Genomic DNA, 19437 nt, shown 5'->3' with positions numbered 1-19437 from the left:
GAAGGAAACTTTCTGGACCACAAAGAGAAGAAAGATCCTCCAAGACCACCCAGGATTGGTCCCTGAATATGAATCCCCCAGTAGAAGGAAAACACAAGAGCTTCATGCAAGGATAGAGAGCCTCCATAGGGAAGAGGGAGTATAACAATTCCTTTCCTCACTCCCCATTGGTTAGCTATGAGGAACAGGTTTCATCAACTTCTTGTTCCCATTTTACAGAGAGGGAAACTGAGGTTCATAGTAGTAAGTAACCACATAATTTTGGGTATTGGTGGCAACAGGTGCCAACGAGACCAAACCAAACTTGAATAAGTACCATCTCTCCCAAATAGTCGCCCTGTCTCTGCATGAAGATTTCTAACAAAGGTAGATTAATTCTTTTCTAATAAAGATTTCTAATTTTTAAAAAAAAAGTACAGTCTCTCCCCAAATCACCCATTCCAATTTGGAACAAATCTCATTCTTTTTTTTACACATTTTAATTATTTTACTTTCCCAATTACATGTAATAACAATTTTTGACATACATTTTCTGAAATTATAAGATCCAGATTGTCTCCCTCTCTCTTCCCAGAGACGGTAAGCAGTTTGATCTGGGTTGTACATGTATCGTCATGTAAAACATATTTCCACACTGGTCACTGTCATAAGAAAAGACTGATATAAAACCAAAACCCCAAAATAAAAACTCAAATAAATTAAAGTGAATAATAATCTGCTTTGATCTATATTCTGTCTCCTCCAGTTCTTTCTCTGGAGGTGGATAGCATGCTTTGTTCTAAGTCCCTCAGAATGGTCCTAGATCGTTATATTGCTGAGAGCAGCCCAGTCTTTCACAATTGATCATTTCACAATATTCTGTTACCATTTACAAGGTTCTGCTTATTTCACTCTGTATCAGTTCAGGTAGATCTTTCCAGCTGTTTCTGAAATCATCCTGCTTATCATTTGTCATAGCACAATAATATTCCATCACCAACATGTACCACAATTTGTTTAGCCATTCCCTAATGGATGGACATCCTCTCAACTTCCAATTCTTTGCCACTGCAAAATGAGCAGCTATAAATATTTTTGTACAAGCAGGTCCTTTCCCATTTTTTTATCTCTTTGAGATATAGACCTAGTATATTAGTTCAGCCTGCCCAGGAGCAATGATTATTTTTCCACTTGTTTAGATCTGACTTTATTTGTATGAAAAGTGCTTTGTAATGAACAGCTATGGTTCTGAGGAAGTTTCTGACGCTCAACTTAAAATGCCTCTCTTTGTTTCCCATCCCACTCTCCTGGTTCTGCCTCCTGAGGGAAGCCAAGCAGAGCAAGCTTAATCCTCCTCCTGCATGTTAGCCCTTGAATGTAGCTCTCACACCCCCCTGAGCCTTCTCTTCTCTGGGCTAAACATGTCTATGTCCTCCACCCAATCCCCATATAACGGGAATTCTCTGGCCTATCCCCAGCCACGTCTCTTGCCTCTGAATGCTCTCCAGCTGATCAGTTCTTGTTCTTGTCCTAAATGAAGAGAGCACAGAGCTAGGTACACAAGTACAGGCCTACAAAGCTTTGAATCTTCTCTTCTCTCTTCGTAGGCTCTCATTTGATGACTCCATCTGCTCCCTCCCTTGGATTCAAATATTCTCTCCAGCCCATGTTTTAAACCTAGAAGGAATAATATCAAAGAAGCCAGGAAAGGCAGGGACCAAGCTTGTAAGGGCTTTTGTTGACAAAATAAGATGTTTGCATTTCATCTTCAAGATAATATAAGGACTCACTGAAAATTCTTGAATGATATAGTCAGTCTTGGGCTTTGGGGAGGATTATTTTGGTAGCTGTGTGGATGGATTGGAGAAAAGAGAACCTAGAAACCAGCTTTCCCATTAGGAGATAATTGCAATTATCCAGGCAAGAGGTAATGAGGGCTTGAACTAGGGTGGCAGTTGTGTGGGCAGAGAGAAAGGGAAAGAGGTGAGAGATATCGTGGAGGTCAGATTAACAAGACTTGGCAACTGATTAGATGAGGGAGGTAACAAAGAATGTGCCTGGGTGAGTGGAAAAATAATGATGTTCTCATTAGATATAGGGAAGTCTAGAACAGGGGTGAGTTTGGGGAGAAGGTTAATGAGTTCAATTCAGAACGTGTTGCATTTGAGATGCTTAGGGAACATCTAGTTAGAGATGCCCAATGATCAGCCAGTGATTCATGAACAGAACTCAGCAGAGAGACTAGGACTGACCACGTAGATCTGGGACTCGTCTGGATAGGGATGGCAATGGATTCCAAGGAAGTTGGTAAGATCCAAAGAGAAGATATGAAGAATGAAGAAAAGAGCCCAAAGACTTGGGAAATATCAACATTAGGAAGTGATGATTCAGTGACTGGATGTATTATCTTAGGCAAGTCATTTAACCTCTGTCTGCCTTGGTTTCCCCAACCAAACATGGGAATAATAACAGCATCCACCTTGAAAGGTTGCTGTGAAGATCAAATAAGACAATATTTGTAAGGCACTTCATACAGTGCCTGGCACATAGTAGGGAGAGATTGCATGAGTAGACAGTCAGGTAGGAGAGCAAGGAGAAAGAAGCAAAAACTCAAGGAGAGAATATCCAGGAGGAGGTGGTATAGGTCACTTCTTCTTCACACACAGAGACAAGATGGAGCTAAAACGAAAATTTCTTAACCTGACATTCAAGGTCCTTCTCAGTCCAGATCCCACCTGCCTTACTAGCCTTCCTTCAAGCACAGTAGCTCTTAGGCAGGGCTGTGCTAGAGCCATCTTGAACTTCCAAGAACTGGTTGTTAAATTTTCAGCATAAGAACTTACACCTCAGAAATAAGCAAATGTTACATATTGGGGCTTATTGTTTTGTTGATTGTTGTTGACTTTTAAAAGTGATAGAAAAGGGCAGCTAGTGACTCATTGGTTAGAGAGCCAGGCCTGGAGACAAGAGGTGCTGAGAGCAAATCTGGTCTCATTCATTTTCTAGCTGTGTGAACCCAGGCAAGTCACTTAACCCCCATTGCCTAGCCCTACTGATCTTCTGCCTTAGAACCAGTATTTAGTATCAATTCTTAAAACAGAAGGTAAGGGTTTCTTTAAAAAAAAAAAAAAAGGAAAGAAGGTGATGGAGAAAATGTTAATAACACAGATTAATTTTAAAGTGTGTTGTGAAAACTTTTTTTAAGAGCTGGTTGTTTACCAGAACACCCCTGGTTTGAGCCAAACTGGACTACTAGCAGTGCTTCATTCTCATTCTGTAGCCTCCCATCCTTCTTGTATAAAATTCCAGTCTACCCCTATCTCTGGTTTATTCCTTATCTCATCCTATTTTTCATTTCCCTACTCAGGTGCTACATCTTCCAGGGAATATTCACAGATTCTCTACCTTCCCCCAACCTAAGCTGGGCATGATCCTGACCTTCTCAAATGTGCAGATTTCTCTCCCTCCCTTCTCTGTCACTCTTCCTCTGCCTTCCTCTCCTTTTCTCCCTCCTTCTCTTCTCTTCTCTTTTCTTCTCTTCTTTCTCTCTCTCTCTCTCCACAAAACTAAGCATATATATAAGACCTATTATATACTAGGCACTCTGCTAAGAATTTTACAAATATTATCTCATTTCATCCTCAAAATGACGTTGAGAGGTAGGTACCATTATTATCCCCATTTTATAGCTGAGTAAACTGAGGCAAGCAGAGGTTTAGTGACTTGCCCAAGCTCTGGACTACATCTCCCAAGATGTCAGCAGCTTTCCATATACCCAGTTTGAAAAGGGATTTGGAATGTAGAGGAAGGAGGATGGGGAGCAGAGCCACAGAGAGAAGAAGCTAGAAAGTAGCTTGCTTTTTACCTGTAGCTAGACCATGTCAAGATGTGATCCTGGGTAGAAACAGAGCCAAGAAAATTTCACCCTCCAGTTCCAGAGAGAAAGCAACCAACTTTCCCAACATGCTTTGTATTTTTGCTGAGAATTCATGTCTTCCAGTCAACCATCTAAATATAAATATAATATAAATAAATATAAATATTTATTAATCGCTCACCATATGCCAAGCACTGGACCTTGTACTTGAGATACAAAGAAAGGCAAAAGGATGTCACAGTGTAATGGTGGAGACAATAAGCAAAACATTGTGTGTATGAATGTAATGGGGACTGGCCAATGGACCCAGTCTTTATGAGCATGCTTGGAGTGCTCCATTGATACAGTCCCCACATAGATTTGGAACATACAAAGCATCAATCAATAAACATTTATTAAGTTCCTGTAGTCTGATATCTGGTAACTAGCTCTGGTCTACTAGCCTGGTCCTGAAGAACATCTTTGATCATAGAGCCATACCTGGGAGACGGGCTTATCTGCTTGGTCTGACCTTTCCTGCTTGGCTATGCTTCAGCACGAGACAATGCTATGAAGTGAGAAGTATTGAGGTTTCCTCATCGAAGGCCATTACATGGCCTGGTAGATACAGGTCCCAGATTGTGTTCTTTCCTGTGTGAAGATGGCTGCCACCTTGTGAGCTTCCAAAGATCAGAACAGAGAACCCCCAGATGTCTAGATGTGAAACCTCAACACCAAGGCTCTAATGGAAAGGGGGGCTTCTTCAGGACCCAGACCCATATTAGCTGGAAGCAGGATTCACCCAGAAGCTATGACTCATTTGGAAATGCACTTAATGGAACCAATGCTAGATGGAGACTCTGTGAAGCCTGAGCCCACTCTTCTCAGGGACCAGGGGGGTCTAGGAGAGAGTGTGCCCCATAGGCATTGTCCTTCTTTTCTTGTTATACCTTTGAAAAAGTTAATGAATGCTAGTTGGTTACATGGAACTCAGAGATTTAAGCACCAGCAGTTAGTCCTGGGTGAAGGGAACACACCTGAGTGGAGACTCAAACTGATAGCATTAGAGAAGAAATTCCCCCAGCTCTCAGGTGTACCCTTGGAAGCTTGGGGAAGTCATATAGCCAGTCTCATTCTGAGAGCAAACCCCAAGTGTCACAACACAAGATATGTAGTGTACATGGAAGGTAACCAGAGGGAAAGGCCTTCTACTACAGATTTGAGTGATGCTTGAAAGAGACCATGAGGATGAGCATTCCAGGCATGAGGGAACCTTGATCCAGTGCATAGTCATCACCTAGTGGTTAAATCTTCAACCCCTTGTTCTATTTCCCAGTCTGTAGAGAAACCAGAGAAAGGAGCAGAGATGAGGTGGAACCTGCTTCAACAGAGCCTCTGTCACTGGGGTGAATACATGAGTGAACGGGCTTGCTGCCATTTCCCAGTGGGTCAAAGATACAGTCCCTGGAGGCTTGGGAACTATGGGGTGAGATCAAAGAAAGAAGGAAAGCAAGTATTTATTAAGCATCTACTTTATGCCAGGCACTGTGCTATAGGATTTAAATTAAAGTCGAATACTTCAAATATTACTTTTATAAAGTTTATTATCTAACAAAATAGAACCACATGACTAAGTTTTTCTACCTGCTCAAAAAGCCTGCTTCACGATATTAATTAGAAATTTTGGAAATTTAGACTCCATCTCCCAGAATTCTTTCCCGTCTCAAAATTCCTTTTCCCTTTTCATTTATGTGCATCCTTATGTTGTTTGTTTATAAGTTTTGTGACTCCTCCCTCTCACTCTCTCTTCCACGTGTGTGGCTTGGGTGAGCTCCCTCTTGCCTCTAGCCTTTTAGTTTCAAGTTAATTTTAATAAACTTTATTAAACATAATATTTGGAGATATTATATATTAATTACAATTCTCACACCACCAAAGCCACCAACAGGAAGGAAAAAGGCAGAGAGCCCAACCTCCACCCAATTTATATCCAGTCTCCATCAGCACATAATGACAGGAAGTAAGTGGAGTTCTGGGAATTGTAGTTTTGCTGGGGATCATAGTTTTTAGAGTAACAGATTCTAATTACAGAGTGCTAAGCACGCTTTAAAATATTCTCATTTGATCTGCACAACAAACTTTCAGAATAAGTGCTATTATCCCCATTTTACAGTTAAAGAAACAGAAACAGACAGAGGTTAAGTGACTTGCCCAGGGCCACACATATTAAGTATTTAAGGCCAGATTTGAATTAAGCTTTTCCAGACTCCAGGACTAATGTTCTAACCACTGCACCACTTTCCTGCATAGCTTAAGTCTTTATTAATTTATATTACATTCTGTTTTAAGTAAGTATCTCTTGCTTTACTATAACGTCATCTGCTTTGTTTTAGTTTAGTCAGGGAGACTTGGTGGAAATAAGATTCCTAAGCAAAAGGCCTAAAATTACCCTTCATCTTTTGAGCTCCAAGGATCAAGGGAGTTGCCAATAGGTGCTATAGACTGCCAGTTCCTTGAAGGCAAAAACTACAACCTTTTTCTTCTTTCTCTCCCCAGCACTGAACATAGAGGTGGGCATACACTATTAATAAATATTGTTTAGCTGATCCAACGATTCTGGAGGGCAATTTGGAACTATAGCCAAAGGGTTATAAAACTGTATATACCCTTTGATCCAGTAAAACCACAACTGAGTCTGTATCCCAAAGAGAAAATAAAAAAAGGGTAGAAGGGCCTACTTGTACAAAAATATTTATATCTGCTCTTTTTGTAGTGACAGAGAATTGGAAATTGAAGGACGTCCATTCATTGGGGAATGGCTGAACAAATTGTGGTACCTGTTGGTGATGGAATACTATTGTGCTGTAAGAAATGATAAGCAGGAGGATTTCAGAAAAAGCTGGAAAGATCTGCAGGAACTGATCAGAGTGAAATAACCAGAACCAGGAGAACATTGTACACAGTAACAGCAATATCGTAAGATGATTATCTGCGGAAACTTGACTATTCTCAGAAATGCCATGATCTGGGCCAATCCTGAAAGACATGGAAGGAAATGTTATTCACCTCCAAAGGAAGAACTGTTGGAGTCGTCTTTCACATCAGTGTATTTATGGTTTTATTTTGGGTTTTGGCTATGTATGAGTGTGCTCTTACAACAATGACCAATATGGAAGTGCATTTTACATGACGATAAAACAAAAATTTAAACAAATAAACATCGCTTGGTCAAACTCAATAGCAACAGAGATCTCTTTGGAGCTAGCATTAATCAGGGGAGAAAAGGCATGAGATAGTGGCACCCAAGGGTTGAGTACCCAGTGAGGGGAGAGATCTCTAAGTGGGAGATCCAGGCCTGCCCTAAAGGGGCCTTTGTTCTCAAAAGAAGAGCTCCTGGGGGCCTTGATCTGATGGGAAGAAAAGAAGGGAGAGTCTCTGTGGACTCAATCTTTACCGAAGGGACTCAGAAGAGCCAGAAGTTGATGACTTCAGTTACAAAGAACTAGGGCAGGGAGAAGACATGCTACCACGCAAAATTAAGCTGGTATTCTTTGTCCAAGGGGCCTAGCTTCAGTGGCTGCCCCCCAATAAAAAGATTCTCTCATCCACTTCCAAATTAGGGGAAAGAAAGGGATGGAAAGAGCCATGAAAGCTGGACTATTTCCTCAAGCACAATCACCCCGGCCTTACTCAAGTCCTGGGAGAAACTATTGAGTTAACCAGATATCCCACCTCAGTGCTAAACCACCACAGTGCAACCACACCCATCATCCAAGGGGTGGTTGATCCCCCTGGAATCCCTAGAGGGGAGACCTAGCCCAAGTCTGCAGGCACGGGTGAGCAAGGGGATCAGAGGGGATCAACTGAGTCAGTGGAGGCCTGAGACCCAAAGACACTGATGATTCAAACAAGGCTGGACCAACAAGGGCTGTGCTTGGGAGGAGAAGGGTTGGGGGAAGGGTGAGACTTTGGGGAATTTGTAGGATTTAGAACTAGTAAGGCTTTTAGCATTCATATAATCCAATCATCCGATTTGACTGAGAAAGAGCCCAGGAAAGAGAAGTAACTTGCCCAAGATCACACTAATAAGGGACACAGGAGCTGCACTCAGCTGTGTTCTATAGAACCACATTGTCTCTCCCTTGTGAGAATTCTCTTTTTTTAGATCTCAAAGTCTTATCTCTTCCCTTTCCCCAGCCCCGAGACCAAAAGGGTCCTGGAGAGGCCATGTCTGACCCTCAGGCTCCCCAAGGTTGAAATCCCAATGCCTCCCTCTCCTCTACTGCAGAGGCTCCCTCCTCATCTATCCTAATCACTCTCCTCCATCACTCTCTTAGCTAGATGGATCACAATTCTCTGACCTTCACTATGGTGTCTTCTACACCCTAAGGGGTCTCTGACACCATTCATTCATACCCATCATAGCCCAAGGAAGGGAGGCAAGGAGAAAGCTTTGGAAATAGGTGAAGGATTCCCTGGTTCCCAGAGCCCCTGAGCCATGGAAAGAGAGAGGGACTCTCTGGGCAAAAGACAAGAGTAATATCAGAATGTCCCAGTTCAAGGCTTTCTCTCTCCTACCCCCAAGTTTAAGAGACAGTAAAGAGTGTTCAAGGAGAACAATTTATACAATACAACAAATATACAACTTATGCAACAGTTTACACAATGATAGCACTGTAAACACAAACACTGGAAAGACCAGAGAACTCTGCTCAACACAATGACCTACCACAACCCAAAGGACTCATGATGAAATGTACTGCCCACCTCCAGATAGAGAACTGATGGACTCAGAGGGTGGATTGAAGCATAGTTTTCTTTCTTTCTTCTTCTTCTTCTTCTTCTTCTTCTTCTTCTTCTTCTTCTTCTTCTTCTTCTTGTTCTTCTCCTTCTTCTCCTTCTTCTTCTCCTTCTTCTCCTTCTTCTCCTTCTTCTCCTTCTTCTCCTTCTTCTTCTCCTTCTTCTTCTTCTTCTTTCTTCTTCTTCTTCTTTTTTTTGCTAATACAGCTAATAACACAGCTAAGATGTTTGCTAATACAGCTAATAACACAGCTAAGATGAGAATTTGTTTTGCCCAACCACACATATTTGTAATGGCTTTTTCTTGCTTTTTCAACAGATGGGGAAGGGGGAAGACAGGAGGGAGAGAATTGAAAACTGAAAATAAAAGTCAATAAAATTTAAAAACAAATTTTAACTGGGAAAAAAGTAAAAGGGGAGACCATAGTAGTTCCTCAGGACCTGACCATAGCCCACTCTACTCACACATGCCTGCTTAGCTGGGAATCCTATCCAGGGAAGACAGAACCCACTATCTCCAGCAGTATTCAATCTCTATTCATTCAGAGGACAGTTGGAAACTTTCCCACCACTGTGCCATCTGGGAGCTGAGAGATCAGGAACCAAGACATGGAACTGAATATCCAGGAGCCAAACCACAGCTGCCCCTGATCCAGTGAAAATTGTAAAGAGGGCAAGGACCTACTCCCTCCTCTCACCCTGCCCAGCACACAGCTGTGAGCTGGGGAGATGAGGCCCAAGAGTATCACCCTAAGCCAAAGGTGATTATTAATAAGGTCCAGGGGAATCAAGTTTCTTCCTGTCTGTCCCCTGGGTTTCCTTTCAACTCTTTGTGGCTTCATGATCCAAGAACTGTAGGAATCCTTGATCTTGTCATTCCATGACTAGAAAGATGGTCTGATTTCTTACCAGGATTAAAGAGTCAGGCACAAGATAGATTCACATAAAGAGATCTGTTAGTCATTCAAAGAAAGGCAAAGGACAGACCTTGCTCTCAAGGACTCTCAAGACTGATAAGCACAAACAACTATGGAAAAGCAGGCTCTAGACAGGATCAATAGGAAATAATCAACAGAAGGAGGGTACTAGAATTAAGAGGGATGGAAAAAGGCTTCCTCCAGGAAGAAAACTAGTGTTATTAGAATGAAGATTATGTAGTTGGAATTAAGATATAAAAAAGGCAACTAGGTAGCACAATGGATAGAGCGCCAAACTTGCAGTCAGGAAGACTCATCTTCCAAGCCTCAGATACTCTTAGCTATGTGACCCTGGGCAAGTCACTTAACCTTGTTTGCCTCAGTTTCCTCCTCTGTAAAATTAGCTAGAGAAGGAAATGGCAAACCACTCCAATATTTTGCCAAGAAAACCCCAAATAGGGTCACAAAGAGTTGGACTTGACTGGAATAAATGAACAACATAAAGTATAAGAAGACTGGGGTGGGGAGGGATAAAAAAGGAGGTTATGAAGGGTTTTGAATTCTAAACAGATCTTTTATTTTATTATAGAAGTGATAAGGAGACCCTAGAGTTTATTAAGTAGGAGGGGATTTGGTCAAACCCACACTATAGGGAGATCATAGGTAAATAGAGGATGGACTAAAGTGAGGAGAGACTTGTAACAGGAATATCAACCAGCAAGCTCTTGTAAGTAGCCCTGGCATGAGATGATGAGGACCTCGATGAAAGTTATGGCAGTGTCAGAAGAGAGAAGGGGAGGGGGCAGCAGAGTGGCTCAGTTAATTGAGAGCCAGACCCAGAGATGGGAGGTCCTGGGTTCAAATCTGGCCTCAGACATGTCCTACCTGTGTGACCCTGGGCAAGTCACTTGACCCCCATTGCCTAGCCCTTACCACTATTCTGCCTTAGAACCAGTACACAGTATTGATTCTATGACTGAAGGTAAGGATTTTAAAAAAGAAGAGAGAAGGGGGCATATGCAAGAGATGTTTTGTAAAGTTGACAGGCCTTGACAGCAGATTGGATACTGGAGGTAAAAATGATTGATGGGTCAAGGAAGACCCCTTTGTTATTAGGAAAAGGTTGGAGGTGGGGTCAGGTAAGTGTTAAGATAATTAGTTCAATTTTGGACCTTGAATTTAATGAATTCTGTTACTATCTATCACAGATTTCCAATCAACATGGAAGTAAAAAAAATCTGATATTCTCGTTACCTCACATTATTTGTTGGTAACTTTTTTTAAATGTATGTGAATTTGTCCTGTGTTTAGGTAGACTGGTTCCAGGAGACAGATGCCCAGACAGGAGAGCTGCCAAGCAAGTAGTACTGAATGAATGAGTGAATGAAAAAGCATTCATTTATTTATTGCTTGCCAAGAGAAGGCACCAGAATTCAGAGGGAAAGGCTTCCTGTAAAAGCTAGGAACTGAAGGAAGTCAGAGAAGGCAGAAGACAGAGTGTAGAGACCATCTCTACAAATTACTCGTGGTTGATGAACCGGGATGAGAGAAATTATTGGGGGATTAATGAGGGGTCAAACTGACAGACAGACACACAGAATACTTTGCTGATCAGTGCCAAAGTTTAATAATTTGAGGTACACACTTTATAGGGAAAATGACATAGATTAAGGGATTAGGTAAGCCTTTTGCAGAGACAATGGTTAGTAATGATTTACAAGATAGAAACAATGGATGTAGATTACCTCAGTGGCTCTAAACAAAGTTTTCTATAGGATAATAATTCAATATGTCAATGTGTAACCATCTAACAGAGTTTCTCATAGAATTTCTGCATCAGTAATTTCTTGGCAGGACATTTAGTATTTGGAGAGGAATTGCATTAAGTTCTCATGCTGGGGCAAAGAAGTTATGTGTCTGGCTACTTCTAAACTATGGCTGTGATTTTACTGGGGCTTATTCTCACTACTGGAGGCTACAGCAGAGATGGGGAGGAAAAGAATTCCAGGTATAGGGGATAGCTAGGGGAAATTCCTGGAGCCAAGGCATGGAGTCTTACTCAGGGAACATCAAGAAGGTCATTGTCATTGGATAACAGAGTATGTGTTGGAGGGTAGAGATATAAAGTATAAGAAGTCTGGGAAGGTAGTTTGGGTGCTAGGTTATGAAGGGCTTTGAAAGCTAAAGGGTATGGGATGGGGGACATTGTCAAACCTGTGCTTTAGGAATCTTTCAACAGCTAAGTGATGAATGGACTGCAGTAGGGAGACTAGTAATAGGGAAGGGACCCAGAAATTGCAACAGTCAAATTGTGGGATGACAAAGGCTTACGCTGGAATGACAGCAATATCAAAGTAGAGAAAGTGGGCTTCAGATTCAGAGGGGAAATTGATAGCCCTTGACAAAAGATTAGATATTGGGTGAGGGGGAACAGTGAGAAGACACTCTGAAGGACTAGGAGGATAATGGTACCTCCAATCATAATAGGGAAGTTCAGAAAGAGAGGCTTTGGGGGGAAGTCTAATGAGTTAAGTTTGGGGTATATTGATTTTAAGATGTTTAGTGGACATCCAGTTTAAGATTTCTAAAAGGCAGTTGGAGATGGAAGACTGGAGGTTAGCAGAGAGGTTAGGACTAGATATGTAGAATTGGGAATCACCAGAACAGAGATGGTCTTAGATCTGAAAATATAATATGTTAGCTTAGAGAAGCCATTTACTTCAATCCCTTTATCTTAGAGAAGTAAAAACTGAGGTTGAATAGAAAGGACTTAGGGGCAACTGGGTGGCTCAGTGGATTGAGAGCCAGACCTAGAGATGGGAGGCCCTGGTTTCAAATCTGGCCTCAGACACTTCCAGTGTGACCCTGGCCCTCACCACTCTTCTGCCTTGGAACCAGTACACAGTATTGATTCTAAGATGGAAGGTAAAGGTTTAAAGAAAAAGAAAAGAAGAGAAAAGAAAAGAAAAGAAAAGAAAAGAAAAGAAAGGACTTGTCCAAGGTGTGAGAATTTATTTTTCATATGTTATGTTAATTCCTATATTATTAGGGAGAATAATATTAGGGAGAATTACTATGTATTTTCATATCTGGAATCTGGGTCAGAGATACCATCTAGTTTGGTACTTTTTGCATTTTCTTTGTCCTTTTGAGTCCCAAGGAATATCTTCTCTTCCTTTTTAACAGAATTTGGTTAATAAATGAAGAGGACAAGAGTTCTTTTCCTGTGTAAATGACCTATCCACCTGTGAGGATGAGAAGGGCTGGATAGGCTGATGGACCACTTCTTAATTAGCTATCAACAATTGCAGATGCCTTGGAGTGGTCAAGGGAGGGGCTGAATAATTAGCACCTAAAAATCTATTTATGAAGCAACCTGATTCAGGTCAGGTCATCCCTGGTCCTAAGAGAGCCACAAAGACCTATATCACTTTATTGGTTATGATGTTGGCTTAATCAATAAACCTAATATAATCAATACACATATTTTCTTACCCCCAAATATCCCAAGATAATTTTAATCTTAACAAAGATCACACAGCAGACTGATAACACGTTACCACCCATTTGACCCTCATGACAATCTAGTCAAGTATTAAGAAATAAGGTGAGGCATGTATTTCTCTCCTCATTGTCTAACTCCCTTCATTATGGTACTCCTCTGATGGTTGATCTCTTTAAGTTTATGTTAGTGAGCTTGGAGAGGTCTTCATGAGCTGAAGAACTTCCAAATGCAGGTCCAGATGTAGGATCGTATGATGGGCTTCAAGGTTTATCAAGGAAGGCTCACCACCAAGGCTTGCCCAACAAGGAGTAAGCTTTGTGGCCTCGGCTGCTTAAGACATCGTCTACTTAAGGGAGAGAGGAATCATGTCACGAGCAAAAAAAAAAAAAATAGGTCTTATGAAGATTTTTTTTCCTCCTTTTGGAAGAAACAAAGGCCAAGAGAGGAAGTGTCTTGTCTAGGGACACAGTCAAAACTCCAACCCGGGTCCTCTACTTCCTGGCTCGCTCAGAAGATCAGAACCCAAGCTCCAAAGTTCTAAGGCCTGGAGTTTGGATACCCAAGTAGAGGCTAATTATTCCTAGAGCCATTCCTCCTTTTCTTGATAGCTCCTAGGGCCTTTAATTTCACTACCTTTCCCAGCACCAAGCCAGGTCCAAATCTGGATGAGCTCTGGCCTCCCCCCTGTGGCCACCCTGAGTAACTGCAAAGGGGCCCCAACTGCAAAGCCAATTCTCTCTCCCCTTCCCCAAGAAGAGAGAAGCCTTGGGGACCAGAGAGTGATCCAAGTGCCCTCATTTTACAGATGGGGAATCTGAGGCTTCTAAAAGGGAAGAAATATCAAATCTGATCTCAGACACTTCCCAGCTGTGTGACCCTGGGCAAGTCACTTGACCCCCATTGCCTACCCTTACCAATCTTCCACCTATAAGTCAATACACAGAAGTTAAGGGTTAAAAAAAATTAAAAAAAAGGGGAAGAAATGTCACACAATGAGTTAGTGGCAGAGCTGGGATTTGATCGTCAGGTCATCCAATGAGAGTTGGCATTTCTATGGGCTTTAATTTTTGCCCTTCTAACAGATATTAACTCATTTGACTTTCATAAACACCCTGAGTAGTTGATTGGTGGAGGAAATTATATTATCCTCATTTTTTTATCCTGGAAAACTGAACCTCTGAGGTGTTGCTTACCTTAGAAAAGACATCATTGCATAGTAATAACATGCTGAATTGTAATTAAGGTCAGACGTGTGACCTTAATATTACAAGGCAATTAATCAAGTTAAGCCTCCATTTTCTTCTCTAACAAAAATGGAAAAATAGTTAGACTAAATGGCTTCAGATCCCTTTAAGTTGTGAAACTCCAGCTAATAAGTGTCTGAGGCAAGATTTGAACCTAAGAATTCCTGTCTCCCAGTTATGACAAGATGCCTGTGAATCCAAATAGGCCATTTTTCAGATGAGAAAACTCAATCTCAGGGAGTTGAAGGGTTTTTGCTAATGTCACATAGTGAGTTAGTGTCAGAACCATGGCATGAGCTCAGGATTCCTGATGGAAGAAGGCAAGGGATTTCTTTCCAAAGCCTTTTCTAAACACTGTTCTAGGCTCTGTCGCCTATACTATAGGTTTCTGGACTCCTCCATGTTTCAAGTAAAATCTCTCTCAACCCCCATAATATCAGAGTTGATTCCATTCAGGGTTGATTTACTAAACATGAAGAGAGAGCTTACTTTAGCCTTAGGAAGATCTGAGTTCATAAGCCCACAAGGCTGGATGAGATCCTCATCTTCTTGGTGTGTATTACAGAGAAGGTGCAATTTACATCCGTGGAGGGAGGGAGTTTCCACACTGGGTATCCCTGTGCTGATGAAATCCTCAATCTAAAACCCAACATTCTGATTATCATAGAGAAGGATTTCTTTCTAATGACCTGATCTCTATACAGTCTGGTCTTATCCTACCCCAACCTTACCTCTGGAAGCCTGGGAACTGCCAGAGGGGAGAAACAGGTGTCAAGGAATCATAGTTTGAGAACTGAAAGAGACCTCGAGAGCCAAGTACTCCAGCCTCATCCTTTTACAGATGAGGAAACTGAAGCCCACCTAGAAAAGTAAGGAATTTGCTCAAGGTCTCATAGAGGCAGAGAGCAAAATGGAATGTGTCTCTAGGTCCTTTGGACTTCAAAACCAGTGCTTTTCTTTTTTCTCTTTTCTAATATTTTTTATATTTTTCCAGATTACATGTCAATACAATTTTTAATAATTATTTTCTGACATTTTGTCATCCAAGTTCTCTTTCTTTCTCCCATTCCTCCCCAAGGGGCAGGTAATATGATATAGATTGTACATGTATTTATCATACAATACATATTTCCATGTTCATTGCGTTATAAAAGAAGACATATCATTTACACTAGAGAAAATTAATAGAGAAAATAAAGTGAAGAATGCTGTGTTTCAATCTGCATTCAGACTATCGGTTCCTTGTATGGTGGTGTTCCTTGTCCATCATGAATTTCTTGGAGTTGTTCTGGATCCTTGAGTAGCTGAAAGTAGCTAAGTCATTTCCAGTTGGTCATCATACACTATTATTGTTACTATGTACAACATTCTCCTATTTCAGCTCACTTCACTTTGTATCACATCATATAAATTTTTTCAGATTTTTTTATAATTGTCTTGTTCATAGTTTCTTAGGGCACAATAGTATATTGTCGAGATCTGCTCTGCAAATTACTAGTGGGCCAACAAGCCAGAATGAGAGAAATTATTCTGGGATTACAGCACAATCAAACTGATAGACTGACAGATAGACATGCGGAATCCTCTTGCTGATCAGTGACAAAGTTTAATGATTTGGGGTACACACTTTATAGGGAAAATGATGTAGGCTAAGGGATTCAGGCAAGCTTCTCACAGAGACAATTGTTAGTAATGATTTACAAGATAGAGACAATGGATTTAGATTACCTCAGTGGTTCTAAACAGAGTTTTCTATAGGTGATAATTCAACATGTCAAAGTGTAACTACCTGACTAAGTTTCTCATAGAATTCCTGGACCAGTGATTTCTTGGAAGAATATACAGTATTTGTGAAGGGGAAAAGTTTGCTTTTCTCATGCTGAGGAGCAAGCTACATTTTGGCAATTCCTATACTATGGCTAGGATTTTACTGGGGCTTACACTCACCATGGGGGGCTACAGTATATTATATCATTATTATACAAACTTTATATATAATTTAATTTAATTATAATTATATGCCACTATACATCATTATATACCATTATAATCATATGACACAACTTGTTCAGTCATTCCCAAACTGATGGATATCCCTTCAGCTGCCAGATCTTTGCCACCACAAAAAGAGTTACTATAAATATTTTTTAAGTAGGTCCTTTTCCTATGTTTGATCTCTTTGAGATACAGACCTAGTAGTGGTATTACTGGGTCAAAAGGAATGCAGTTTTATGGACCTTTGGGCATGGTTCCAAATTGCTCTTCCATAATGGTTGAATTAGTTTACAGTTCCACCAACAGTGTATTAGTGTATTAGTGCCCCAATAATATTTACTATTTTCCTTTTTTGTCAGATTAGCCAGTCTGATAGGTATGAGGTGGTACCTTAGAATTGTTTTAAATGCCATTCTCGAATTAGTTGTGACTTGAAGCATGCCTAAGCATAGTTTTAATTTCTTCATCTAAGAATTGCCTGTTCTTATCTTTTGACCATTTGTCAATTAGGGAATGCTCTGTATTCTTATAAATTTTACTCATTTCTCTATATATTTGAGTAATAAAATCCTTGTCAGAGATACTTGCTATAAAATTTTTTCCCAGTTTGTTGTTTCCCTTCTAATCTTTGTTTCATTGGTTTTGTTAGTATAAAACATTTTTTAATTTAATGTAGTCAGAGTTGTGTACTTAAAATTAACTCATAATGTTCTCTATGTCTTATTTGGACATAGATTCTTCCCTTATACATACATCTGACAGGTAAACTATTTTGTGCTCCTCTAATCTTTTTGTAAGATATAACCCTTGTTATATTCATAACCTGGGAAATGATGGATGCCACCTTGAATGACAGGGAAGGCAGTTGGAAGACACGGAATGTTCCCAGGTGCTGTGAACCAGGGGCAAATGTTGGTTGGCCTGACAGTATAAATACCCCTGACAGCCACTTGGAGGGGGTCTTTCCAGGTCTTTTCTAGGTCTTTCTAGGTCTTCTCTCTGGGTCTCTCTAGGTCTCTGGACTGGGAAATCTCTGAGTGGGTGGTGAAGGGAGGTAGGGAGGTCTATGAAGAAGAGGGTAGGAAGAATATGAATATTTCCTGAAGACTGTGAGAGCTAGTGTATCATCAAACACTGGTAGTGAGAAAGCTGAGAGAATAAGATCATCAACACAGCTGCATCAATAGCAGTCCCTATTCTCTGGCTTGGCTGCGGCCAGGCTGGGCCAGAGGTGTAGTGGAGAATAAAGCTCCAGCCTCTACTAGATCAATAGCCTCCAGTCCTGATTGTCAACTAGTTATAGATATTAGGTTGATAGGGTCTCCAATTCCCAATCCTTGACCTGTTTTTCCTTTCCCTGATTTAGATAGAGTCTAACAAGTACCTTCCTGAGTGGTCTTTATATCACAACCCTTAAGGAGGGAGTCAACACAGTCAGATATCAAATGTGATCCAAGGCAAATCAAAGCCCTATATTAATCTATCCAACCCCAGGTTGGACCTGGAAAGGTTATCCATCCATCTAACCTTTCAGGGTCCTCTCTGGGCAACTGTTAGAGGAAAAGGGAAATTATAACAACTATCAAGGGTGATTGGGATTGGTGTTCCTCCATCATCTGCAGCTAGGGAGAATACAGATAGATACATTCACATCACTGTATATCTATATCTCCCTAGGCCCTTTTTGTTTATAACACCCTTTATTTCTAAATCATGTATCCAATTTGAATTTACCTTAGTATGTGGTATGAGGTACTGGGTTGCACCTAGTTTCTGCCATATTGTTTTCCAGTTTTCTCAATAATTTTTGTAGAATAATAAGTTCTTCCATAATAAGTTCTTCCAAAAACTTGGCTCTCTGAGTTTGCTGAATACTAGGTTGCTATGATCATTCACTACCATATGTTGAATGCCTATACTATTCCATTTAGTCCACTATTCTATTACTTAGCTAATACAGACTGTTTGGATGGTTGTCACTTTGTCATATATTTTGAGATCCAGACACTTTGCTGCATTTTTCCATTAATTCCTTGATATTCTTGGCCTTTTGTTCTTCCAGGTGACCTTTATCATTTTTTTCTAACTCTATGAAATAATTTGCTGATAGATTGATTGATGTGGTGCCCCAGTACTTTTCTCCATTGATTTCCAAAGTTTGTACCTCTCTTGGAAGGGAGTATGGGTCTCTGTATATGGAAGGCACTTAATAATGTTTGTTGTACTCTTGTTGTACTTATGTACAGCATATATTATAGTGCCCATCTATCATTCCTGGTTCTGAAGCCCTTTGGAACCTGTTGTCTATTCAGATCCTCATAAAAATTCTGGGAAAGGGCAGGGCAGCAAAAGAGAGAGGCCACCAACTATCAACAATTTGGAAATAGGTCTTGATCAAGGACACATGATAAACCAGTGGAAATGGGTGTCGGCATGGGTGGGGGGATGCAGGGGGTGAAGGGGAAAGTAGGACCATGAATCATGTAACCATGTTAAAAATGAATATTAATAAATGTTTTAAAAAAAAGAGAGGGGCCATGACTGACCCAGGACTACACAACTGCTGTCAGTAGGACTGGGATAAGAACCCAGGAATACAGGACTCTTGTCACCTCCTCAAAAGCAATCACTCCAGCAGAGCATTCCAAGAGCTCACATACCTCTCGCTCTAGGAGGTTCACAAAGTCCAAGGGCGTTGTGGCCAGTCATAGACCTTTGTTTGGGGAACATAAGGACATTCTCATGAACACTTTCTAGAAATGACTGGGGTCTTCTCCTAGATCAAGTGGAGTGGGAGGAATCTAGCACCTGCTGGGAAATGGTGAACAATTACTCAATAGGCATTTATCAACAAACCTACTACATATTGGGTGCTGGGGAGTAGTCCCTGATCTCACAGAGCTTACATTCTAGTAGGGAGAGAGAATGTGTGTGTGTGTGTGTGTGTGTGTGTGTGTGTGTGTGTGTGTGTGTGTGTTTGCGTGGGGGGGAGTATTTAAAAAATTCATAGATTGTGAAAAAGTGAGAGACATATGAACTATGAGGGGGACAGGGAGAAAAGAAAAAGCTTCACACAGAAAGTGTGACTTGAAAAAAGTTTTGAATGAAAAGGGAGGATTCTAAGAGGCATATATGAGGAGG

Source organism: Gracilinanus agilis, chromosome 4, assembly GCF_016433145.1.
Source record: "Gracilinanus agilis isolate LMUSP501 chromosome 4, AgileGrace, whole genome shotgun sequence".
In the NCBI taxonomy this organism is placed as follows: domain Eukaryota; kingdom Metazoa; phylum Chordata; class Mammalia; order Didelphimorphia; family Didelphidae; genus Gracilinanus; species Gracilinanus agilis.
Note: the sequence above shows the minus strand (reverse complement) of the source record.